The 26,548-nt window shown below is 39.9% G+C and overlaps 4 pseudogenes across 1 annotated transcript in view; 1 reads left to right on the top strand and 3 right to left on the bottom strand.

Annotated features, from left to right (window-relative positions):
• LOC146488478 (uncharacterized) overlaps nt 1-26,548 on the bottom strand; it is a 247,934-nt pseudogene that overhangs the window by 16,340 nt on the left and 205,046 nt on the right. The window lies entirely within an intron of this gene.
• Nucleotides 750-1,395, bottom strand: LOC146488500 (uncharacterized; annotated as a pseudogene).
• LOC146488499 (uncharacterized) lies at nt 3,588-5,340 on the bottom strand (annotated as a pseudogene).
• LOC146488494 (uncharacterized) overlaps nt 20,062-26,548 on the top strand; it is a 35,566-nt pseudogene continuing 29,079 nt past the window's right edge.

Below are 26,548 nucleotides of genomic sequence, written 5' to 3'. Positions count from 1 at the left end.
CCGACTGAAAATACTGTTACATTTTGCGTTATTACATTTTGCGTTACTTTCTGGTATTACATTTTGCGTCAAAAGTTATTACATTTTGCGTTAACAAAGTTATTACATTTTGCGTCAAAAGTTATTACATTTTGCGTCAAAAGGTATTACATTTTGCGTTACTATTACATTTTGTGTCAGTTATTACATTTTGTGGCGTAACACACGGCGCGTGACCGGAGCGTGTGACAAGCCGTTGTGGCACGTACACAGTTGCTGTAAACCCGAGGTTTACAACATAGGGTCGATTGCGAAAGTATTAACTGATGCTCTCCACTCGCCATTTTGGTGTGAAACGCAAATGCAAACCCTTTAACCCGAAACCCGTAAACATCATGATGAAGAAGTAGCTTCTTCTGAAAAAAAAAAAAACCAACCCAGGACTAGAGTGCAAAAATCTATACCCTATTTATTATACAACCAAGCCATTTTTTAAATATATTCTACACACATCTTTAATGTTTTTGTTGACCGTTTTAAAACTTTTGAAAGCCATGCTATTGTAAAAACAGACTTTAAATCTTGATATCTAATACAAGTGAAAACAATGACACTTTGATAAATTACAAGTCAAAATAGTTAAATGTTGTAAGAACTACTGATATGAGAGATGAGTAAATCCTAAGATAAAATGCAGCTGTATAGCAAATCTATGACGGGAAAATCTCAATTGTTCTCAAACTTAGCACTTTGGCACAACTAAAAAATGTTTATTCCTGTCTTCCAGCTCTTACTCGCTGAGGTCTTCTTGCCTCCACACATTTCATGTTAATTTTCTGTACCACTTGGCTTGGTAATGGAAAGTCCTTGGCAAGCTTTGAACAAACTTTCCCTAAAAAACATAAAGAAATTAGCAGTTAAAAGTATGTTGTGGACCAGTCTCTGTTCCTGTAATGGAACAACTTTCAATGTCAACAATAACCTAATGCTAAAACATAATTTTTTGTAGTTAAACGTTATGGTTATGTGGTAAATACCTCCAAAAAACCGAGTGACATCTGGTAGTTTATTTACTTTATTAAGTTTCCTCAAGCTGTTTTTCCTTGCTAGCAGACGCTCTTTTCCTGATGGGAAAAGAGCCTCTGCTAGCAGGGTAAATCTCTTTAAGACTAGCTGATCAAATAAATTACAACCTACCAATTAGAGCTTCAATGACCAGGGGATTCAAGGGCTGGTGGCCATTGCCATTTCTGCTCTTCTTTTCATTTCCTTCGCACAAGAGACAGCAAGAGCTTCCTTAGTAAAGGAAGTGTCAATGACAACATTGATGTACCCAGCCCATGCCTTGAATGCAGAGCAGTAAGCTCGCTGGTGAGGGTACCAGTATACTCCTGACCCCTCCATCACTTCTACCATCTGTTAATGACATGAGACACAATAGCTATTCAGTAAAATCTTACCAGGATAAAGGTTATTTTTAATGCTCCTTACACATTGTACATAAAGTTTAGCAGTTTCTTTTTCAGTACTTGTAACTTAATGACGTGATATCCGTAGTTTCTTATTTATTTTAATTACAGCAAGGAAATACTCAAGTAATTAAGCAATTTTCTATCAAATCTCTCATTAAACCAGGTGCTAACAAGAGCAAATACACTACATTAAGTTATATCAAGGGCTCCTGTGAGCCAGCTTGTGAATGCAAAAGTGAATAGTGGTAATCGTAAAGCAGTGCTCACATCAAACTATGCTACAAGGATTCGTGGACGCCATGCTGCATTGCGGGAATGGATTATGTATAAAGTCATTTGCTTAGCACGTAAAACAATTAAATTACACACGCACTCTGATTCCTTTCGATACGCGAAGCAAGACAAAGATGGAAGTGTACGTTCTTTACATGGTTTTACGTGGTTTCCAATAAACAAAAAAAGCATCTCGTTTTTTTTTCCAAGAACGTCCGTTTTTTTTCCTTGCATCATGTTCTTGCTGAATGAAACTCGATACATGTGAATGATTTTGGTTGCTTAGTGTGTGACCTAAATCTTGTCAGCGTTGTCAGCAAAGTAATTCATTTTCTACATTCAAACGGCAGCTTCTGTCAGCATTTTATAATGTCAGAAGAAGCTTTTAATCTTGCTAAAGTTGCTATTTTGGCTTTATCTAAGTGAATATAAATTAAATGCGTCAAGTGTTGTGGTACCCTCAGTGGCTATATGGGTAAGTAAATTTTCAGTGTTTACATAAAGACTACTCTTGTTCCGGTTAATTAATCTTATCGCTCACACTGGACCCTAAATGAAATTTATTACAAAGTTTTAGTTTCCTATTTTACCCTTTGCTTTTCACCCACGAAATTGCCTTGGATCTTTAAAGTTAATTGAGTGTTTACATTTTGTGGCCAGAGATAGAAATTTGTGAAGTGTTGTGTTCGGTTGTATGTAAATTCAGTGTTTACCCCCTGATGTTATTGATTACGTTTGACACCGAAGGGAGATTTATTGCACTGTGGAATTTCCTATTCTTTCACTCACATCATTTCCTCTGATTTTTAGGTTTTCATGTTTGCGTTTGATATTTCCTAAAAGGAGCAGTTCCGCTTATCAAAGTCAAACTTTTGGTAAATTTCCGACCTGGTAAGTTGCCCCTTAGTTTCGCTAAACACACCTTCTAGTTGCTTTTTTTAAAGAATAAGTTATTTGATGCGATGACTTTAAGTCCTTGTTTTCGTCCCACAATGGCGGCTGACGGTGAATATAGTTTACGAGCAATCACGCAAGTGACATTTACCATACATTACTATAATTCATCCACTGATGTGCACATTCACAAGTTGAAAGTTAATAAAGACTTCAAATATTTTCAGCAGAACATTTACCTTGCATTCTGCAGACAATGTTTTGTCCAGAATACCAGCCCCAGGTCTGTTTTCTACCACTTCCTCTGATGTCTTTGCTTTCACTGTAAACAGATACAAAAACAAACTGAGCAAGCAGTGCCTTTGGCTTTATAAACTACTTTTACAGTCTTTATGCCAATCTGGATTGTCCTGCAACACACATTCACTCAACAAGTAAACTTTCTCCAATTCTTAAATATTGAATAGACTAAACTTTAAGTCAAAGGTTAAGGACAATTTGGTAACAAGGGTTTATGGACAAACTAATTTACATGTAGGCAGATGCCAACTGAGTGAGATAATTGTTCGAAAGTTGAGGGTAAAAGTTGGAATATGTTGACTTTCATTCTTTGATCTAGTTTTATGGTGAGGAGCCTATCTCTGTGTGTATGTGAGCTTGGCCATTCACTAATTTAGTTGTGGGCTGCAATACATGCATTTGGTAACATGGCCCGCACAAAGAATAGACTGTTACGTTGAGAGGAATAATTGGTCATGTTCTACATTGGAACCTCAATGCAAAAAAAAGATATATACAGCAATGTACAGTCGAACCTCCGCTAATTGACACTTCCCTAAGACGGACACCTTTCGTAAGCAGACATTTGGTCATGTTTTCAGCTACATACAAACACTAGATTTTTAAGCTGCTATAAGCGGACACTTTTTCTGGCTGCAAGGGTGTCCGTTTGTGGGAGGCTCAACTGTATTACATTCCACAGTACACAGGTGTAAAATCTGCTATAGATAAGAATTTACGTGCTAAGTTTAGCCTCTAGTGGACTTTGTCTAACCGTTTTCATAAGGCCTCGATCTCCAGCCTTGGCTCATAACAGCAATTAGAACCATCAGAGATGTCACTTTGCTCAGGGATGTCTTCACCTTCCACACAGATTTTATCATCGCTACTATCTCCAACAGCACTTTGAAAATGCAGGCCATTTTTGGCTGAGAGGTTCTGTTTGACTTACTGGGTTGTAGCGGAGTTTTAGCTGTAGTTTGTGGTACACGCTGTCTGATGTTGGCATTCTGGTCTTTGTCAGAGGTAGGCACGGTTGGGTGGGCTGGTGTGGTCAGCTGTTTTGAGGATTGGCAACGTGACGGTGGACCGGTTTGGTTCAAGGTATTGCTTGTTTGTGATATCGTGTTTTGGCTTCTGTCAGTAGCATGCAAGGTCAGCAGCGCAGATGGAGTCAGTTGCATTGAGGATTGCCGTCGAACTGGTTCAGGTGTGAAGATGGCGACCTCAGACTCGGTTTGGTTGTTGGTAGCCCATCGGGATACTGCCTGGGCTTTTCTAGCTTCCAGTATCAGTTTCTGCCTCGCTTCCTCTTCATCCTTCTTCTTTCTTTTCTCTTCTCTTTCTTTAGCCTTTTTCTCTTTCTCTTTATCACCCTCTGTTTGCTTCTGTGTCTTTTCTTTTTTTTCTGGCCGTCTGTCACATCTCCAGAGTGCCTTCTTTTCTGCTTGGTACTGGGGTCTTTAGAGTTCTCTACTTCCTTTGCACTACATGTATTTTCCTTGCCTTTTCCAGTGGTACTCGTTCTTTCGTCCTCTCATTTCTATCAGCTGTAAAGATGTTTTTAAGAGGTAATAAATTTCTAATAAAGCAAAATACCATATAAGGTGATAAAATCGCTGTTTGCCACATGGATCTACCATAGAATTTTGAAACTAGCGCTCCCTCCTGGTCCCTCCAAAATAATGGCTCCCTGGAAGAAACGTTTAACATTTAACGTTCAAGTCCTAGGGGTAACGGGTGGATCCACCCACAAGTAAACTTGAAGTAAACTTGAACATACAGTTTGAGTTTAGTTGCTCACATGGTTACATAAAAAGCATTGTGGTCTCTTTGTATTGCTGCACCTTTCAATGACGTGCAAACTATTTTCAATCAACAATTGTGATTTTTGCTGCTGTCAGTTATCCAAGTGGGCCTCGAAGGAAATAAGATGAAGTTCATTTTAATGGGATCAAAAGGTCACATCTGTGAGTTTTGGTCCATTTTGTTTATTGATGGCAGTGAAAAGGACAATCAGCCAGGTGTGGTGTTCTGAAATTGCTCCCACCAACAAAAACTGGCCCTGGCTCATTTATTTCTAGGTTTTCACTGGTGTTCAAGTTTTAAAGTTCGGCTTTTCAGATAAGAAGTTACAAGACTTTATATCTGTGACAAGTAGATAAATATCGCACCTTTCCTTTGAGCTGAATTAAAATTTGCGCGTGAAGTCAAATAACCCCGCAAACAGCTTTTTAGATATCGATTGAAGCAGCTCTAGCTGGATGGCTTTATAAATTTAGTGAATACTGTGATCTCCAACTTGCTGATTACTGAAAATAATCACCAATGTTTTGCTCAGCAGAATACCACTTAAACAACAACAATGCAAATGCCACGCTTACGTACCTTCCCTCAGACATGCTGGGATGTTTCTCTTCCTTGAGTTTCGTTCAGCAGCCATTGTTTGGTGTATTTCACTCTTACCTTAGACGAGAATCTGATAGTAAAATGTCCGACTTTTAAAAACAAAAATACAGAAGAAATCGGTTATAGAAATCGAGGAACTGCATGCTGGAATCTGCGAAGATAAGAGATCGATATCAAAACGACGCGCTTTGTTCGATGCATTCACGTTATTGGTTAACAAAGGGCACGTGATCCTTCTGGCGCGCGTCAAAACAAACGCGTCACATGTTGTGAGCGGAACAGCGGATCACATATCCATAGGTGATCGCAGATGAGACCGACCAAGGAGATGTCTCATTTCTATGGAGCAGCTATGGGTATCTTCTTCCCATAGTTCTCCCATACAATGGTAAGCATAGGCTTTTCTTCCCGTACATTTTCCGTAGCTTGAAATTTGGCAAAATGTGGGCCCACATCAGTTCCATATCATCATCCAATTTTCCCATACCATTTCTACACATCGGTCAGATATGGCTCAACCTTTGCCATAGCATTCCCATACTTTTTCTTTGGTAAGGGTTGACCTTTATTTTGTGGTCAGGATGTTTAGCTTTTATTTGACATGAATCAATATTTGAACAAGGAGGATTGCCGTGTGCTGTTTTCGTATGACCAGTTGCATGGCAATTGTTATTCATTGACCTTTATTTTTTGCTCAGGATGTTTATCTTTTATTTTATATGAATCAATATTTGAACAAGGAGGATTGCTGTGTGTTTTTTTCGTATGGCCAGTTGCATGGCAATTGTTACACATTCGACCCCAGAGTAGCAAGTGTCATGTACTCTTTCTCTTGTTGATAAAGTTTCCCCAGTTCTTCCTTTGCAGTAGCTATTTGGATTCGCAAAACTGTAAGATTTTCTGTCATCTCCTGTTGTTTTGAATTCAAAGGACTACATTCTTCATGGTCATTTAGTGCTGAGGTACAGGTAGAAGAAACTTGTTGATGATAAAGTTGTTGAATTGAAAAACAGCTGTTTTGGCTCTAAACGACTAACATCGTTGCTAGTACTTGGATTTCTGGGTTCAAAGTGTAGCCGTCTCATCTTTCCCAGGCATGGAGAGTCAATTTTGGTTGCTTAAATGAATATTTTCTTGTAGTCGCAGTATTTTTGGGGTGTATGGGGTGCTTGCTTGTGGTAGTACCTTTGTAGGGAGGCGGTCGCACCCTTCCCAGGGTGGCTGAGCTGCACTGGTCCACACACAACACCCAGCTCTGACGTATGGCTCCCAGAAGCTGCAGACACTGCAGCAGCCACACCCCGGGCAAGGGTGTCGACCCACCGGCTAAACTACATCAGGGTAACCAGCCTATTAAGTGGGATGGTGATAGTAGAGGGCAGTTGGGGCTCTTTAGCTGAGAAAAGCAGCCCATCTAGGAGAAAGAAAACTCCAAAATCAAACTCGGGGGGTAGTACCCGTTAGCCCAGCAAGGCAGCTACCTAGGGGAAGGAAAATCCCGATAAAACACCAACCTTCTCCATTGGAGTTGGTCGTAGTGCCAATCACCCTACACCGTAAAAAATACCTGATTACGGAAACCAGAGATTTGTTGACGAAAACCTACACTGGATCAAGCACAACGACTTGCCAAACTCCGGTGGATAACTATATTACATGGGATGATGGCAGAATGACTGACGCAGGCCAAACCTGCGAGGAAGCATGTGGACTGAGAGTGTCATTGGCTAGTCCTAAAATTATGTATAGAATTGGATGTTGGAATGTACGGACAATGTATAGCATTGGCAAAACAGCTCAAGTTACACGAAAGAAAGCTGGACACATTCCTACACAAGTGCTTACGTAGACTACTTAAGATCTATTGGCCAATGAATGTGACAAATGAAGAGGTTAGACGGCGAGCAAAAACCTGCTCCATCAGTGAGCAAATTAGGAGACGGAGGTGGTGGTGGATAGGGCATGTCCTGCGCATGAGCAGCGATCAGAACCTGCGCATTGCCCTAACTTGGACACCGGAGGGGAAGAGGAAAAGAAGGCGGCCGAAAGAGACCTGGAGAAGGACTGTGGAAGGAGAGAGGCAGAAGATGGGTTTTGACACTTGGGGAGAGGCTATCATCGCTGCGAGAGACAGGGTGGGATGGAGAAAACAAGTCAACGGCCCTATTCTCCCAGAGGAGATAAGGAACTAAGTCGAAGTAAGTCAGTTGCAGTATTTCAATTATGCAAAGCCTGAAGCATTTCCGATAACAAAAACTTCCGCTAGACAAACAGTCACCATGTCGCCATCCTCATCATGCTAAGGAAGTCTGATCTTATCTTCATTTAGGTGGGTCAAGGAAGAACGATATGTCTTGATGCTACACAACCGGCCCTCACATGATACATTTTCCAGGAGGAAAGTGGCAAATCTACCGTGGCCAAGAAGGGACTTGAGACTTCAAAGTTCAGAGTTCAAATTCGGACTTCTGACTTCAGATTTCCAACTTGTCAGTTGTAAGTTTCATCGCCAACATTCAAAATGGATAAGGAGGTAAGCTGAGTTCAATACGTTTTTCCCGTCTGTTTATTTCTGTTGTGGGAATATTTTGGAAAGGAGACCTTAGTTAAGTTAAGAATATTGTACACATGCAAAGTAACTTGAAATGGAATACATGGCAATCCAATGACCAAAACTAGAACCGCTTCGAGCTTTTGAGTGAGACAAGTTTTCAGTGAAATACACGGTAATGCGTTGGCAAAAACTGGGGCTGTTTCGTGCTTTTGAGTGAGACAAGTTTTTGATATAAAGCAACCGTGCAGACAGTGTCATTAACTTATTTATAGTTTCGGAATTAAGTGCATTATACGTATAGTCTCTCCGTGCACACAAACGCGGCTGTACCACTACATACATTCAGACTATCGACAACAAAATTAAAAACTTGAAACGCATGAGAATTTAAAGAATGGAAAACAATAAAAATGACTGTTGAGGAAAACTTTGAAACCAAAACATTTTATTTCCACGGGGCCGAAAAGGTTGAAACATGACCATTTTCATAATGCGTCATGATAATGTGTCACATAATGAAGCATTATGAAAAATTTGCTTTCTGTCCCTTGATATTTTGTACTTATGTATGAGAAGTTTATGTGATTTTAAAAAATAAAACCCTGGCTTAAGGTGTTGCTGTTGCGCTTGTCGCCAACTGAAATGATAGCGACAAGAACCAGTGTTGTCACCAGGATTTTGCATCTTGGGGTCCAAGGGCCCATTAAGACAAAAAACGTGGGTCATTTGAGAGAGAGACTGGGTCATTATGGAATCGAAATATACATAGATGGTAGACAGCTTAACGACGTTATCTTTGACCACAGTCTCATTGTAACTGAAATTAATTTTACTAATAATTTAGTTTATATACATTGCCATTGCTGTAGAATGTCAGTATTTGAATAAAGTGAATACAAAACAATTTAAGCTGTTAAATTTTGCTGTGGGAGTGTCCAAGCTCCAAAAATGAAGAACATGCCTTTCAAGCATACTCGTTCGGAAATTTGAATTTCAGCCGTGCATGAATTTGTCTTCCCATTATCTTGGCACAAAGTGCAGTACATTGCATCTTTAGCCTCATCATACTTCAGCCATACGTCTTTTGTTTTTGACGATTGCTGAAACCTTCGTTGCGTCAGTTTCTCTGCTTCTACTGGTGTTCCTGTTTCTTTGACTTTATCAGGTTCTTTATATAACTGCAATTTTGGTTGCTTTGCGTTACTAAACAAAAACAAATCCAAACTTCCTTCTTTTTTTTTCTGTTTTCCATAAATAAGCGCACAAATGAAATATTCATGAACAAATATGGCGGACAATTCAAGCACGTGTTTTCTCAAATGCAACAACTCGGCTCATTGGCTTATGTGTCCACACGCCCAGGCAATAAAAATGCCTGTTATTTTTAGACATGATATTTTCTTTTTGCATTAGTTAACAATTTTTTTTAGCTTTTGTTTTTCTTCTTTGCGCCCTGATGGCCCTTTTATATCATCTTACTGCGTCATTTGTTTTGAAACTGTGGGAATCCTGCAATGGTGCAGCCTGGTGAGAACACTGAAAACACTACCTATTTTCATGAAATTCAAGCACAAAGTCTTAAGAAAACGAAAGGAAGATACCTTTAGCAGAGAGTCATTCTTTAAATAAACAAATCCCCTTCAAAGGAGCGAAGTCTTCATGTTACAAATGTTGCTCCAACGTCTTCTCCATGGTCTGGGGCACTAGACCTTTTAACATTGTTCAACCTACAAAGAGTTCTACAGCAATGCGAAAGGAAAAGGTACTTGAATTCTTCACTGGGTTGACCGTCATCACAGTGCTGAGCTGATGATTCATAGTGCTTCGTAACAAAACAATCTTCACCTGTAGAAATATCGAAAACAGTGAATCCATAATCCTAAAGGGTCAAACTCGTCAATGTTCATATCTTGGAAACGGGGCATTGACAAACTGGTTATTTCATAGCAATTCTGCCTTGAGAAAGACAGTGTTCTCATGATCACTTCTGAGTGGGAAGATTCCGTAATCGTTTCATAACTCATCAGCAAGCGATGATCATCAACAGCTTTTGTCGTGCAAATAGTTTCTGCTTCTTGTTTCAAGGCTACACCAAACAACGGCAATTTTCCAGATGGCATGCTTGTCATCTGGAGAGACTGAAACTTTCCTGCCAGTTCTGTTTTGCTAGATTCTGTGAATACGTTTTTCTTTTCTTCTAACAAATACGTCGCAGTGGCTGTTAGGGTAGGATCTTCTTTTGCAGGAGAAAAACTTTTTTCATCATCCGATAATGTTGACATTAGATAGATGTAGAACCTACTTGCAAACAATCCATGAGACTTTAAATACTCCTGAAATGTGCTTTCCTGGCCCATGGTGTCCTTGAAAGCTGACACACTTTCTTGGGCGATGTTTGCCAGCCGAAGTTTCATTTCAGATAAACTACCGTATTTGGACACACCTTTGGGAATAAACAGTTGGCTTGCTTTAGCCTTGAACAAATCAGCTCCTCAGTCTGAAGCAGAGACGTTGAAACGCCTGATTGTTCACCAACCCTCCCAGGTATGGGAGTATGATGGCAACAAGCTTATTATTGGAGTTGTAGCATCCTGTCTTATGGCTGGTGGTGGTTTTTATCTGTGGTACCGAAATGGGTCTCAGTTCAAGGAAGGACATAAGTGTTGTTTCATACCTGTGAATGATACTGGTTTGTATTGTATCGAGGTACAGTATAGAACAGAGATGTATCTGAAGGCGTATTCAGTCAAACTCTTGAGAGGGGTGTCTCTGAGCCAGCCACAAAGAAAAGTACAGAAGAAAGCAGTCCATGTACATCTAATTCCAACCCGCCAAAAGTTGTTTCCCTCCTGCCCATGGTTCATTAAGAGACGATCTCATTTTCTATAAAGGACGAGATAAGAAGAGGCTCCTTCGGTGTTGTTTACAAGGGACACTGGGCTGGTACTGAGGTAGCCATAAAGCACATCAAGATTAGAAATGCCAAGCGCATACAGTCAGTCCTTGAAACTGAAGTAAAAGTGCATAGTATGGTTCTGCACCCAAACATAGCACAGATCATGGTGGTTTCCTTCTTGAAAAGCTCTATTCTTTTTGTGTCTGAGCTTATCGAGGGTATCAACTTAGATGAATTAATATTTGTGGATGGGCATGACAAGGAAGCCCTCACCATTCAGAACTGTGATAAAATAAACGTCGGAAAACAGCTTTGCCGTGCTGTAGCTTACTTGCATAACTTAAGGCCAGATATTGTCCACAGAGACATCAAACCAGCAAATGTCTTAGTAGCAAGAAAGACGCAAATAACGAAACTTTGCGACATGCGGCTGAACAGATTAAAGTCTCAATAATCCCTTAGCCAAACTTGCATTACGTTGGTACCTGGAACACCATCATACATGGCACCAGAATGTTTGGTCGAGAAGAAAAAAGCCACCCTAGAGTCAGATGTCTGGTCACTTGGCTGCACATTGTTCTAGCTCTTCACTGAGAAGGACTGCTGGGAAGACCAATTAGCACAGAAAGCTTTACAACCTGGAGAGGAGAATGATTATCTGGGCGCGGCCAACGAAATGATAAGTTTCATGAGAAGTAAAGCGGCTCCTAATGCACTGCAGTCCATCGGCCATGGTTGGAGCTTCACTTGAAAAAAGTTCTGAAGGACTGTTTTCAATATGACAGTGACAAGAGACCTAAAGCCATTGACCTCATTCACGAATTTCCTAATATTGAAGAAAAAGCTACTATCTCTTTACTCAGGAGACCGTTTTCAAAACTGAAGTTGCATGCTTCTTTAAGGGAAAGTAGACATAAAGGCCCAGGTTAAAAGAAGCGAAGCCAAGCCAACTGGTTGCATGTAATTTATTGTTCATTTTGCTTTGTAACCAGCAATGAAATACCTCACTTCATAAGCTTCTAATATATATTTTGGTCGATCTTGGATGAGTTGTGCTGCTAGACTGTTAAAAAGAGGGCGATGAACACCAACATACATTGAGTTCCAGAATCCAAAGAGTGATATGTTTGCACCAGAGAAAAAACATTCGTGAACAATACCTTGAAGCCTTTTTGCTTATATATTTGATATCTAGCGCACCAGAGAATGTTTTTGTAAGGTCTAGTGTACTGTTAGTTGTTTCTGTTCCTTGAAAATAAAGCGTTGTTAATAAGCATACCACTGAAATAGTTTCATAAAAGTAAATGAAAAAGGAAGGAGGGGTGGGGGGGACTTCGACATAACATGCTAACGATTGCGAGTGTTGTTATTGTTCCTCTGAAATTCTGAGGATCCCATTTAAGGAATCATAATGAATCATGACAAAACTTCTATCAAAAAATGTAAAAGAAGAAAAAAGGATAAGAATACATGTAGCATTACAAATGCCAAGGCATGTGCTGAATGCTAAGGCTGAGACTGATGACTCAAACCTAACGGTTGGAAACGAAATTCAATAATTGCTGTAATATACATGTGATCAACGTGCTTAATTATTTCCGCGACTTTTTCCTGATATTTTCTCAGCCGTCAGGTTGCCTGTGCAAGGGTAGCCAATGTGACTTTTACCTCGAAATGGTAACGCAAGGCTTTTTTCAAAACAAGCGTTAGAGACTGGCACACTTGCGTCATGTCATTTCAACATGTGCCATACTGTCTGTATATATGACGACACTGTTCAATGGCATTATGAATTATTTGTGTGCTCCCATCCAGTAAGACTTAAAAATGTCAGCACAAAGTGTGATAATTGAACTGAGTGGCACGCTTATCGTAAGAGGGCATGTACATACATTATTCACGGAATGTCCAAGTCTATGTGCCTACAAAATTTTATTTCAATTCAGGGATTCAGAGAAGCTATTTTGTGTAACGTAACTAAACATTAAAAGCAACATAATATGGAAATGTTTGAAATGAAACTTAACAATGGTGGTGCCTAAAATTAACAAGAAATTGAATGTGCTGCAGCCGAACAGTTTCAGCTGATGCCTTAAATATTTGTAAGTAGCCATCATTTGAAGGCTATGCTTGACAATGGCTATTGTTGGGAAGCCCAGGTGAGAGTCAAAATCCTAACTGTTTCAAATGATCTGTCATTTCTATGAAAAGCGTTAAACTTGCCTCTGTGTTTTGTGGTACTCGATGGCTGGGGACTATATGGAGTGTGGCCAATGTGCCAGCCAGCGAGCCATGCGAGCCAAACGTACGAGCCTTGCGACACGTCACGACACGATCGCCTTTGCAGTCTTTCTTTTTGCGGTCTCCCTCTCCCCTCTCCCATAGCGAAAAGTACGAGATACAAACAATGGGAGTAATGAGCTAACATAATACATCGCACGTGTATTGACAGGTGTGTGCAGTATAGCACAGTGGTATGACGCTATTACTGCGTCTACTTTTACACATGATTAGTGCGTGCACATAAACAAAATGGCAACTCTTTCCATAAATCGTCTTTTTGGCAGAAGCTAGTCGCGGGACTACAGTGCTAGTAGGGTTCCCTTGGGACAGTTCACAACCAAGTGGTAAATGTCCCTCTCCTGCTCTTCTCGCACCTCTCAATGTTGTTTTCGGCAATTATTCTTGTCAAACTTGTAAGCCAACATTGAGAGGGCAGGGTAGCGGGAAATGTCCCAAGCAATTTGACTAGCACTGTGTTTGGGAAGAATTTGAAGTATGCAGTGTTTTAGGTCACAACAAAAAGAGCGCGTTTGTTTTTGCACTATGGAGGATTATTGCTATGATGTCGTTCACTTAATATCTACTAAATACCTCAGCAGGAGCAGGAAATTATCCCCCTTGTCCTTGTTGTTTTGCTGTTCCATGGCTTTCTCTCTGTTTATTTTTGCTTCCACTATTTGCGTTCAGTTAAGGTGCAAAAAAAGGAAAACATTTCTGAAAGCTGATTTCATGATTCGCTTATTCAACCACATAGTAAAACCAAAATCAACAAAGCGCGAAAACGGACAAACAGCTATAAATAATATTTCTGAAAGTCATAATAGCAGTCGTAGCCGAAGTAGCTGCTTAAACTCCCTATTACCTGTTGGCAATTCCAATTTATTATTCTTAAGTGGGTAGCCGTTTTTCTGAGGGGAGGGGCGGGAGCAAGAATATCTGGGAGTGCAGCTGTGCATATCTGCTTGTAACGGCATTGATTCAAGGCAACAAATGATGCTTCAACTTGATTTATTTGTGACCATTCGTGGAACTACAATGTAGTGATGTAGAAACATGAAGGCTGTAGAAACTTTTAGAAACATCTAGTTACAAGTAGTCACAATCAGGTAAAACGTTGTTGTTCCTTTCTTAGTATCGACACCATTCTGAAGCTGAAATAAACTTCGTGCAAAAACGGGAAAACACAGGCACTAAAACATGATGGCGCCATTTTTAACACATGTCAACAATCCCCTGCAAGGGACATGCGACTAATGAGCAAAACCGCTGGCTAAACAAAACTTAAATCTTAGCAAGTAAAAACGTTAAAAGAAGTTCCCGACACACTGCTAATGCAACAGGGAGGCGATCCACGGAAGATAGAGCAGCGTCGGCGTTAAATCGAGTACAGTCGCAGTCAAAAGGAGTTGAACCAAACCCCAACCCACATTTCAATGTTACTAACGCTGAATTGGCCCAATCTGGGCTCATTTCAACAGCATTGAATGGTGGGAGGGGTAAAAAATGTTTCAACGGATTCGTCTGACACTGTAGCCTGCTTTACATCCAGGTGAGAGCGCCTTGTTCGTACAGCACTCTACACCAATCGAAAAAAAAATTGCAAAGGTGATCAGACGCAGAAATGGAGGCGCTCGTACAGGATGTAATTCAGTGGGATAGCAATTGACAAGAGGTAACAGCATCGTGTCGTGCACCAGACATTTTACCCTCTTGGATCCATCTGTGATCAATAGTAAAGTTCAGCTAGAACGTTTATTTATTATCTTTGTATGAAAGATGAGAACTCAAAGTTTTCAAAGTCTAAACAAAAAGTATAAGTGGTAGAACACCCACCGATTTGCCATACTCGATATAACGCAAAACGCTCCATTGCATTGACGGGCTACCAGGTTTTTAAGATGTCACGTGACCATAGCGCGACGTTTTTGTTCTTCCGTCAAACTCGGGTCATAACAAAATGACATCGTGGTCTGACAAAAAGGGGTAATGTAAGAGTTTCTAGGAAGTTTCGTTACACAGCTAATGCACGGGCAAAAGAAAATGTACCTAAAATCCATTTACGCTCTATTGTGCGGTAGGGACCTTTAGTTGACGCTCTCAGATCACAATGCAGCAATGTCTTTTTGCGTACAGTACACTTTGCTTCTCTACTTGGAGGCGTGCTAATGGTAATTGCCCTGGGAAAGCGCTCAGGACTTTTTCCCATTCCCCCTTCGACAATTTTTTTTATAGATCAACTGTTCATTTCAAGAAAATCTGAACACGTTGTGCAAAATCCAAACTGCATGGTGGCAGCTTTTGTGACATGCGGGAGAACCACAGCCAACGGAATCTTAAGATATGATGACGTTCTGCACATATCCCATTGTGTCCAGCATCTTAAAAATGAAATTGGACATGCTGCTTGGATGCATATCCATTTGTACATTATGCACCTTTTTGGAAAAATACCGGAGGTTGCTCTTGCTAACAGATTCTGTGGTTTCAGTTGTTTTTTGTTTTTTTTTTTTTTTTCGTTTTCCGAGCTTTTCTGTTCCGGTCACATCTGTGAGTGTCCCTGGTATTGATCCAGAATGCAGCGTGTGCTGTTTCTACAGCACGGAACTCTTCCATTTCTGTCATGTCAGCACATTCTGCAACGTGATGAACAGCTGTTGCACAGGCATCAAGGTCGAGGAACAACTGGTGATCCGCCTTTTTGGTTCGATCTGCTGCACTGGGCCCTTTTCCTGTAGTTCGTTGTCCAAGAGTCTGGCGCTTGACCTCAGCAGCCTCGAGAACGGCTGCTGCACAGTCTGTAGTCACCACATCTAGCAACCGTTTTCGGTAACCCAAGGCACTGATGGATTTTGCATTAGATACCTCAGCAGAAGATGCTGAGCTCGAAGAGTAGTTTCAGCACCATTTTTGCCAACGGGCTCGCCTCCACCACCACCAGTTCTTGAAATTCATCATTTTCATTAGGTTGGTGGACCGGTTGTTAATTAACTTCTCCAATGATTTCTCCGCATCCTCTGCTTGAACAGCAGTAACTGCGTTTTATCTCGGTCAGTGGTAAAGTACACCTTATGGCGGTTAATGTCCTGTTTCAGATGGAAGAAATCAGAAACAGTCTTATTTTTAATGCCATTGCCTTTTGCTTTACAAAGTCCGCCCCATAACCCTCCACCCTCATCTCCCAAGTACGAATGGGCATCCACACCTCGACCCTCAAATTCATGCAGATCGAGGCCATATTCCTGCGCAACGGATGGCAATATGACGTTCACTGCTCCATCAAAAGTTCTTACAAGTTTCTCGACATTGTCCGAATTTTCACCAGACTTTGGTACAAAGATTGTTGCTAACTTGACATTTCGTCTTAGCACGTGGTAGTTGTACGTTGTCATTTCAAGTTCTGTGACACTCACAATCATCAAGACTGACAGGCTCCTTTATCTGTCCTGTTGTTATCAGTGCTGCAATTCGGATTTTTTGTTCACTTGAGAGAATTACGAAATCTTCGCCAACTTCCATTATTAACTTGGAATCCAATCCCTGCCTCTGAAAGTCCTCTTTTAGCAAGCGTATGGCCTTAATGTCTGACCCATTTAGTCTCCGTTTGTCATTCACTGAGGCTCGAAGGTATCGAAAGTGTCTTGTGTCACTGTACAGTCAACTCTCTTGTAAGCGACCACCCTTGGTGCACGACAAAGTGGTCGCTTATGGGAGGTGGTCGCTTACGGGAAAGATCAACAAAATAAGCGTAATTTTACCTTAGCAGCTAAATTAGGCAAATAGAAACTAATTTATTTGATTTTTTCACATTTATTCATTCTTCTGATGAAACTTTGTATAACATTTAGGAACAGATCTGTCCCATTTACCTACAGATCTAATTATAGCCATCTTCTCTGTCTGTAAACTGTTATTATCTGTCAGCAGTCCGGGGTAGCATCATTAACAATTGAACTTTTGTCACTTCTAAATAATGATTTACTAACGATCATACGTGATTATGTTGGGTGGTTGCTTACCGGAAACAGAAAACAAAAGAATATGTATAGTTTCTGGCCTAAAAAGTGGTCGCGGTCTCTTTAGAAATTGAGTGGTGGTCGCTTACAAGAGAGCTCTTGAAACAGTATTTTACTGAGAAACAAAACGGTTGTTTACGAAGTGGTCGCTTACGGAAGGTGGTCGCTTACGAGAAGTGGTCGCTATGAGGGAGTTGACTGTATTTTGAAGCAACATCATCCACAGCTTCTGCACAGCTCTTGCCGAGCAAAGCCTGCCTCACCTTTTCTATCTGAATTTGGCCAGTCGTAATTGTGCATCTTTCACGGATGATGCATTCTGCCTCTTCCTTCTTTGGCTTTTCCTCTGGCACCCGAGGTGAACAGGAGTGACCACCAATGTATATCACCGTCATCTTATGACATCTATCATTCTCCACGAGTTTCCTTGCCGTGCAATTAATGTGAATGGGCTTGCTTTCGCAATGAAGGCAAGCCTTCCTCCTAGTGAAGTCAACTTTGTTAGGAGTCTTGTGGATCTTGTGGAATGAACACTGCGGGTTGCCACATTCCTTCGAGCCATTGCATATTTGCAAGGTTCGCCTTTTTCCGTTACAAAATCCACTTCTTTTGCATGGCTGGGAACGACCCCAGTTCCATCTGTCATTAACATTTGACAGTGGCTCTTTTTCATTATACTCGACTTCATACTTTATGGTACCAGTGGTAGTTGGGTGTACTTTTGTGACGTGCACAGCCTCCAGCTTGTCAATGTTTTCTTGATTGGCGTACATTCGGTTGCCCTTTTGTATAAGGATGTCATCCCTGGAAAAAACAAATTGATTGAATAGTTAACAGCTGCATGTTTCAATTAGCACCAAAATAAACAAGCATCATTATGAAAACAGCTAGACTGATTTACATCCAGGTACGAGCGCCTCCGTCAACAACTATGATAATAATAAACTTTATTTCACTCTGCACTTACATATTAGTTTACTTTATAAGAGGAGAAGAAGAAAAGTACAATATGAGTCTGTAGACTGAAATAACCCGTAAGTTTTCAGGTCAGTCTCCAGTTATTGTAACGTTTCAGTAAATATTTAAGAGATTACATGTATCAGTTGAGAGAAGAGATGTGTGCATAGTTTAGTGTGGAATTGTGACTGCTAAAAGAAGATTACAAGTTGTGACAATGTTGTTTGGACAGTAAATAATGTTTTAATTGTTTTGAGAAGTTGAAGACATGGAGTTCCTTAAGGTGCGTGGGGAGATTATCCCAGAGAACTGCAGCTGTATAAGTTATTGTTTGTTTTCCAGAATTGGTTCGCACTTTTGATATATATATAATTTTTTTCTAGATGCATATCTGGTATTGTATCCGTGTACATTACCAGCGTATTGGAAAAAGTCTTGAAATAAGTTTGGTAGGAGGCCTTTATGCCAAAGATGCGTTAATTTCAGGGCTTGAAATTTATAAATGTTATTTACTGTAAGAACATCTAATAAATTTAGTGAGGGGAGTGCACCATCTGTTTGTTCGGCAAAAGTTCTTTCAAAAAATATAAGTCTAATGGAATGATTTTGTTTAGTTTGTACTTTGTTTACGTGGGTTTTATATGCACTTTCCCATGCTAAGATAGCATATAAAATATAAGGAAAAATTATGCTGTAATAAAGTTGTTTCATTTGTGAAAGAGTTAAAAAGTGTCTTAGTTTAGCAAGAATACCATTATTTCTTGAGATTGTAGTACAAACATAAGATCTATGATGTCTGAAGGATACTGTTTCATCGAGCAGTACGCCTAAGTATTTTTATTTTATGCCTTGATAAAGCGTACAAAGAAGTTCAAATTTCCACTGAGCTTGACCAAATTTCCTAACAAAAATTTCCCCCAAAACGTTCATTTGCTTTGGGCAAGTTGGGGGTAAAATCCACTAGCCCGACAGCAAAATCTGCTAGCTGGGGGCTATTGGACAACAACTTCTTTGTAAACATGTGCCGCATGTTTTGCTTTAATGGGATGTTGCTATCAATAATGATGTCATCGCAAGAACTTCCGGAAGTTAGATTTTCCTAAAAACAATTGTAGAATTTTTGTAGAAAATGGTGAATATCTCATTTTCTTTTTAGAATTTAACATTCTTATGGCATAAAATGTTGGTTTTTTATCGATTTCCAATAATATCTGTCAATTTTAGAGAAAATGTCAAACTTCGAAAATCTAAGATGGCAGTTACCTAATTAGATGTTGTACTAATTACATGCCAAGTGGCATGCTCTAATTGCTATTGATTACGAAAATCTTGGGGAGGGGTTCGCTGCCCCCTCCCTTGCCTGTATATGTAGTGCAAAAAGGCTTGCCTATTCTAGGATTAATAGAAAGAGGTGAAATACAATGAAATTGGGGTGATTGGGACGCTCATATTAAAAGGGGGTTTCATTTACAATTGGGACTTTAATACATGTAAACGATTGCTCAAAACAGAGGGTTTCCGCTCAATAGATCGAGGGCCACTTACTAGAAGTTCAACTGTATTGTCAAGTAGCTCATTACTCAACAGTAGAGTAAGGCAGAGCTATCTGAGAGCATGTGATAAGTTTGCACCATTATTTGATGCATTGGAGGTACAAGTTAATAATCCGAGAAAGATTGTGCGAATAATTTACTTACTCATTATCTGAAAACAAGTTCTTTGACCATTTCACTTCTTCTTTGCATCTTTTGGGCTTTTTTACTGGCGTTACTTCAGCAGAACTAAGGCCACCCATTGATTCCACAAGTTCATCCATCGAAGAATCCCCCTAATAACCAAATGTGGTAATGGGCATTGATATATATGTTATGTCTGATATTAATAGGGACCTTAAGATTTAAGGAAGACGTCTTAAAATCCAATGTCGTGGCATACAGGGGCCTGGGGAGAGCGCGACATTCTAGACGCAGGAACTTTGACTAAGAAGTACCAAGTAAGCAATGAAACTTCTATTCATCTGAGAATTAAGCTCTTAAGTTTTATATTTCTATCATGCTGAATTTTAGGAACGCACGAGACCTGCTTCTGTTGACCTTTTGCGAGGGTTCGATCACGAAAGACGACTTTCTGTTGCTTTACAGCGTAAACACTTCAAAAAATCCAGAATATCCGTACTGGGATTACAAGAAACTCTGCCTACAAGAGAAAGATGGCTGAATGCAACACAGAATTCCGCTTCCAAAAGAATGATGTTCCTCTTCTGCTGAATGTCCTTGGATTGCCAGAAAAGATAACATGCCAACAGGGGACAGTTTGCAGAGGCACCGAAGCATTATGTATGTTGCTAAAGCAACTTGCATACCCATGTCGATACAGCGATTTGATGAGCACTTTCGGAAGACCGGTTCCTGAAATCTCAATGATAAGCAATCAAGTTGTTGATTTTATCTTTGAGCACCACAGCCACCGGATCACTAATTGGAATCACGCAGTTCTGAACGCCCATTCATTGGAGATCTATGCTGACGCTGTCTCGAACCGAGGAGCAGCACTGGACAACTGTTTCCGCTTTGTAGATGGAACAGTTCGGCCAATTTGTCGACCAGACCTCAATCAAAGACTGGTATGCGATGGCCATAAAAGGGTTCATGCCTTATAATTTCAATCAGTTGTCACGCCAAATGGATTAGTTGCTAATCTTTATGGTCCTGTAGGTAAGTTTTCTTTTTAAGTATAGCTTTCACTTGCTAAGTTTTTTTCTTACCTTGAGACTGCTTGAGAGGATAGTCCTCAGCTAAAAATTTGGGAAAAAATGGAATTCAAAAAAAATTCAGGAGCTAATGAGTCATACCCCCTGAAAAATCGAAACACCTTTTTTACACACCAACTGGACTAATGATCTGTTGTCTTCTCTTCCACTGTTGCTCTTTAAACTGCTGTGGCATTTGATCCACCATCAAGTGAACATCCTTGCATGATCACTAATCGCATGCCCCCATTTGATATCCTGTTTGTTTGCATGATATATAGAAAACTGTCTGTGTTTGCTCATTTCGTTATATGTTTTCTTTTTGTTACTTTAAATCTAAATATTTTTAATTATATCTGAATATTTACATTGAACCCAAACCATGCAAGTCACTGGCTTTGATCTTTAACGTTCCAATTAATTAAGCAAAGTGTGTAAAGCAAACACAATTAATGTGGAGCATTTGCCCTACTAAAGGGTGGAGTGCTACATCCAAAATTTAAAAATCTAAAAATCAGATAGCCTCTCTCCCAAGTTAAAACTTACATTCCATTATGTATGTAACACTCTCTTTATCATTAGAAAATTCTGTAATAAATTTTTTTTCAAATTTTTCAAGAGGTTCATTGCACATCATGAATGTAGACGAATGTTTTTGGAGTTTCTTTGTTCGTATTTTTCAGAGGCACAAAACATGATGCAGGGATGCTGCGGGACTCTGGCCTCTACAATGATCTTCAGCGCTATGCACTCTCACCAACAGGCCAGCCACTATGCATTTATGGGGATTCTGATTATCCATTACGAATACACATTCAAGCACCATTTAGAAATGGGATCTTGACCCCCCAGATGCAAAACTTTAACGCCGCAATGAGCAGAGTGCGAACCTCAGTGGAATGGTTGTTTAGGGATGTGGCTATGGAGACGTTTCTCCTTACTTCTCCATAGCCATTTTTCTCATACTTTCTGCCTTATGCTTGTCAGCCTCATCTTTTTCTTTCCTTCTCCCATCATCATCTTGATGTTCAGTTTCTGCAGCTTCTTCCATCTCAATTATATCTGCTAGTGCTTGGTCAAGCTCTGTGGGTTCAGGGTTTATTCCACTGGCTTTTTCTTCATCTTTCATTTTCTTTTTGTATCTTTTTTATCAAAAATGCAATGTGGTCACGCACTGATCGTTTTATGACAGAAAAGTAGACATCTGATGTACTGTTCAAGTTGGCACTGATTCTTTCCCACAGCCTTCCTCGTTCATTGGAATTTTTTTTGGCCGAGTATGGATTGACTGATAAAACTTTTCTACATAAAAGGAGATCATGATGTTTAAGCGGCCTTCACACGGCAAACTAAAGTTGGCAAACTCAAGTTGGTGTGTGTGAACGGCACAAAAACAGTCGGCAAACAAGTTGGTAAACTGTTGGCGACAAATAGAGCTTGCCTCTATTTTCGCCAACTTTTTCGTGTTGGTAAACTCGTATTTGAGGTGTGACAGTTGGCAAACATGTGTTGGTGACTGTCAACCAATCAAAACACGGGCTCTATTCAGTGATTTGCATGACACTTCACAAAATGGCGAACAGATGTGAAGACGAACGTGCAACTTTTCAATTCATCGAGGAAGTTCAAAACTGTCCACATCTGTTGGACGAAAATGGAAGAGCTAGGGGTTAAAAGGCACGAAGCTCTTGGAAGAGCGTGTTGTACGCTCCAAGGGTGGGATTTCTACTGATATAAGGTTTCGTCCAAACCTATTATCAGTTGCTAGCGCTTTCTGTTTCTTCTTTGGCGATTAACATACAATAGGACCAAGACACAAGCGGCAACTCTTCGTGAGTGCCACTGCACTACGTTGGCCATGTTGCATATTTAGCATGTTGTGAATTGACGTGAGTTTGACGTGTGAAGGCACAAGTTTGCCAACTTTTTGAAGTTCGCCAACACGAGTTTGCCAACTTTAGTGTGCAGTGTGAAGGCTGCTTTAGTCCACACTTGCACTCCTGGAAGTTGAGCCTGTGGAAAAACAAAAGGTGTGTATGTTGTAGGTTAAAATGAATCCCAGGCTAAATTGATTTCAACCTAGGTTGATTTTTATTTTCCTTTGTTTTAGATGTAAATTACCCAACCTTAACAAAGAAAAATACAAATCAATTTAGGTTGAAATCATTTTAACCTGGATTCATTTTAACTTACAACATGTATTCACTGCCACTGAAAACCAGCTTGTTCAATACCAACCGTTACGTTAAAGAGAGTCTCAGAGTTGGTTGATGTGTAAATTTCTCTACATTTCCATAATTTTTTTTTCACATGAATTGATCCTAATTTATTTCTCACTTATTTGCTCATTTCTGATCAAAACTATAAAGACTAAGAGCTGGACCTATCTATGAAACATGAAAGAAATCAATTTTTTCTCAGACAGCATGGTGGTCAATTTTTAAAGTAAACAAAGTTTTGAACAAAAATTGTTCTGAGTAGAAATACAGCCAGTTAAAGTAAAGGATAATCCATAGTCAGTGAAGGGCAGGTGAATTACAAATTTATGATAACCACAAGCAAAATGGTTAGAATGGAACTGAGGGCAAATTGGCAATTGAAGACTGTAAGTTATGCTGACACGGTTTAAAAACAGTAAGGTAAAAACTTTCGGGAAACCATGCAAAAGCTTTCAGAAAGTTTTGGTGACATAAAAGTTGCTCCTTACCGGCAATGATGCTCGTAAACCTTTTTTTTCGATGTCACTCAAACTTCACGTTTTTGAACTGTTTAGGTCATGTTTGAGAATCGAACACAAATGAAATTCCCCCTGAATTCTGGAATTTCAGTCCCTGAAAACATTAAAATACACTCAGTTGTCGATTCTGTCAAGTACGTTATCATTACCCTGAAACAAGTGTGAAAAAATATGAAAAACATGTGAAGGAAAATCCTTACTCTGACAACCTGGATACGCACGAGGCCATTGAACAGAGTGATGACGATGTTAGCCTTTTCTCACTTCTTAGCACCTGTGGAAAAAAAAGAGGCGTACCAAAAGTAAGAAGATATGTTCTGAATGACAAAAGTGACAAAAATCGGCAAAGGAAAGTGCAATTTTATGAAAAATTCAGGTAAAGTCTACTCATGTTCCACTCACGACGCCCAAATCATTACATGGCGTTCTATTCAGAAATTAAACGCGGTTCTAGCAAAGAATGGTCATGCGCAATACTCACAAGAGGCTTATCTTAACTGCCAGTCACGTTCTACACGGAGGACGTCCTCAATGTATGATATTGTCATGGGGTAAAAAATTCTTACAAAAATTATCATTGATTTTGCTGACTTAATAAATTCAATCAATTGCAGTCAATTTGCTTAACAGATTGACCACAATTGTAGTATCAGGTGTGTGTGTGTGGGTGGGTGTTGGAATCGCAACAGAAGAGCCTTCTGTTTTCAAATGCTTGCTCGGGGGTTTTCCTCAACCCCTGAGTGACCCAAAATGAATGCAAACATGGCTATGAAAATCTGGAGTGGATCCAGGGATTTCAGTTAATGGCAAAACCCTCCTAGGAAAGGGGGGGCGGTTTCTCTACGAAACCTGCCCCCACGAAAATTAAGGGTAAATAGCAAAACATGGTACTTACACCCATCGCATCAATGATGTGGATATTCAGTGCAAAGAGAGAGGCTGCAGATTAAATTACAACATGGTTTGCCATCTCATCTCTAAGGGCAATAACACAGTCATGCCATGTGTTGGGTCATCTCCCTAGAGCCTGAAAGTCCCCATCGGTAAGAAAACCAAACAGGTCTTCTGATGCAAGTGAACCATCCTGCATTATAACAGACAACAAACAGGGTTTCAAGTCGATAATATTGATAATAATAAAGTTTAACCCATGATTTCATAGTGGAGGAAAAATGTACAAATCCAGAAATAGATGGATTTGAAGGAAACTACAAGAAGAAATCTATCTTATTCTATTTTTCTACTTCCATTCTGATTCTTTATTTCATTCTGGACTTACATGTCAATGTCCATTAGTAACAACACATTTAACCTTGTAATTGTTTCTCTTTTCTCATGGAGGCAAACTTAAAAAGCTGCGCTGCAGCTACTTTGTTCTCCATGGTACCTGGTACTCTTATTTCGGAACTTTATTATCAGTATGAGACCAAAGAATGAAACTTTGGAAAAATAGAAAATAAACTTATAAACCGGAATGTTTTTTAAATCCCAGGGAGGGGGGGGGGGGGGGCACTCAACCTAAGTTTGGGTAGAGGGTGCCGCCAAGCTCATGACCCTGTTCATGCCTAAAAATGTGCTAGAAAAAATGAAAATATACCTTGTTTATATGATTATAAGGTAGGTCTTTGCTCCAATTTATGCGGAATTTTAGATCCTGTTTGTAATAAAATGTAAAATGTTTTGAATCTGTTACACTGTTTACGAGCCAAAGGCCCAAAAACTCTACCCGGAAGGGCAGCACGTCCCGTGTGGCTTTTATATGGGATTCCCCCCCCCCCCCCCCCCCGCCCAGGGCCTAATCCTGTACAAAATAAAACACATACTTACCTCATTTTCCACAGGAACTAGCCTGTTATAAAGCATTTAGTTCTCCAATGCATCAATAACATCTTTAATCTCATCAACTCCTAAATGCTTCCCCAAACACTGGTAAAAGCACCGATTTCTTTCACCACTTGGATCATAATCCAGGATGAGACCTAGTTTGAATGCCTCCAGAAGACATAGTGTGCACCTACTTGCCCTCTAAAAGGACGGAAGGGAATTTTCAACATTACCATAACATAATGTAATACTAATAGCTGACAATCAAACTCGAACAAAAAACAAAGACAATGAATACTGATAAATACACTTTCCTTCGCTTTCAAATATTGCATATTTTAATCTAATAAGGTTTCGTGATTTAGTTGGAGTCAACTTAGCGTGTGCAATTTTCAAGGTCAAATAAGTCAAGAACATAGTTTTTTTTTTTCGAGGTCAGAACAGTAAATTGACCGCATTGTGTCACCATTCGAACTAGGGATTTTTATTTATGTTGTTGTGTTAACCACAACAATCAGGCCACGCGAATGGCTTTGCTACTCTGCTGCTCGCAAGCACACTTCATGCATAAAACATTTGCGAAAGTTATAAATAATTCATCACACTAACAATGTAAATAATATTATAAAAGCAGAAGATTACTTACCCTAGATGCAGTAAAAATAATGGTACTTGGAAAATTGTCCAAATTATCGAAGGATTGAAGACGATTAGAAAAAGATTTAGCAAGTCAACAGCGTGATATCCGTAGAGAGATTCAGAAGAGCGAGACAGAGTCATTCAACCTCGACCCAGACTCAAGAGAGAAGCATTCAAAGAGCAGAGACTGGCACGAGTTAGATGATTTCAAAAACAATATGGTGCCTACGATCGAGCGCAGGAAAACAGAGATACACAGTGAGTAAAAACCGATTTTAATGGTAAAATTAAACGAGACTCACCTGTAAGTTGAAGTTTGATTGAGATTCTATCGGGTTATAAAGTGCTGGGAGGTTACATGAGCTCGCAGCGCATGCGCCAACTCAGTCTTCAAAGGCTTAATGTGAGTGACTCACAGGTACCAAGAAAGGGTGGGTTGGGAGGGCATGTAATCTCCCAGCACCTTATAACTTGGTAGAATCTTAATCAAACTTCAACTTACAGATAAGTCTCGTTTAATTTTACTATTCTACCTCATTATCGTGCTGTGAGATCACATGAGATTTTGAAGCAACACAAACATTAAGCAT

Source organism: Pavona decussata, unplaced genomic scaffold, assembly GCF_977016875.1.
Source record: "Pavona decussata unplaced genomic scaffold, jaPavDecu1.1 SCAFFOLD_9, whole genome shotgun sequence".
Taxonomy (NCBI): domain Eukaryota; kingdom Metazoa; phylum Cnidaria; class Anthozoa; order Scleractinia; family Agariciidae; genus Pavona; species Pavona decussata.
This window is presented reverse-complemented; position numbering and strand designations above follow the sequence as displayed.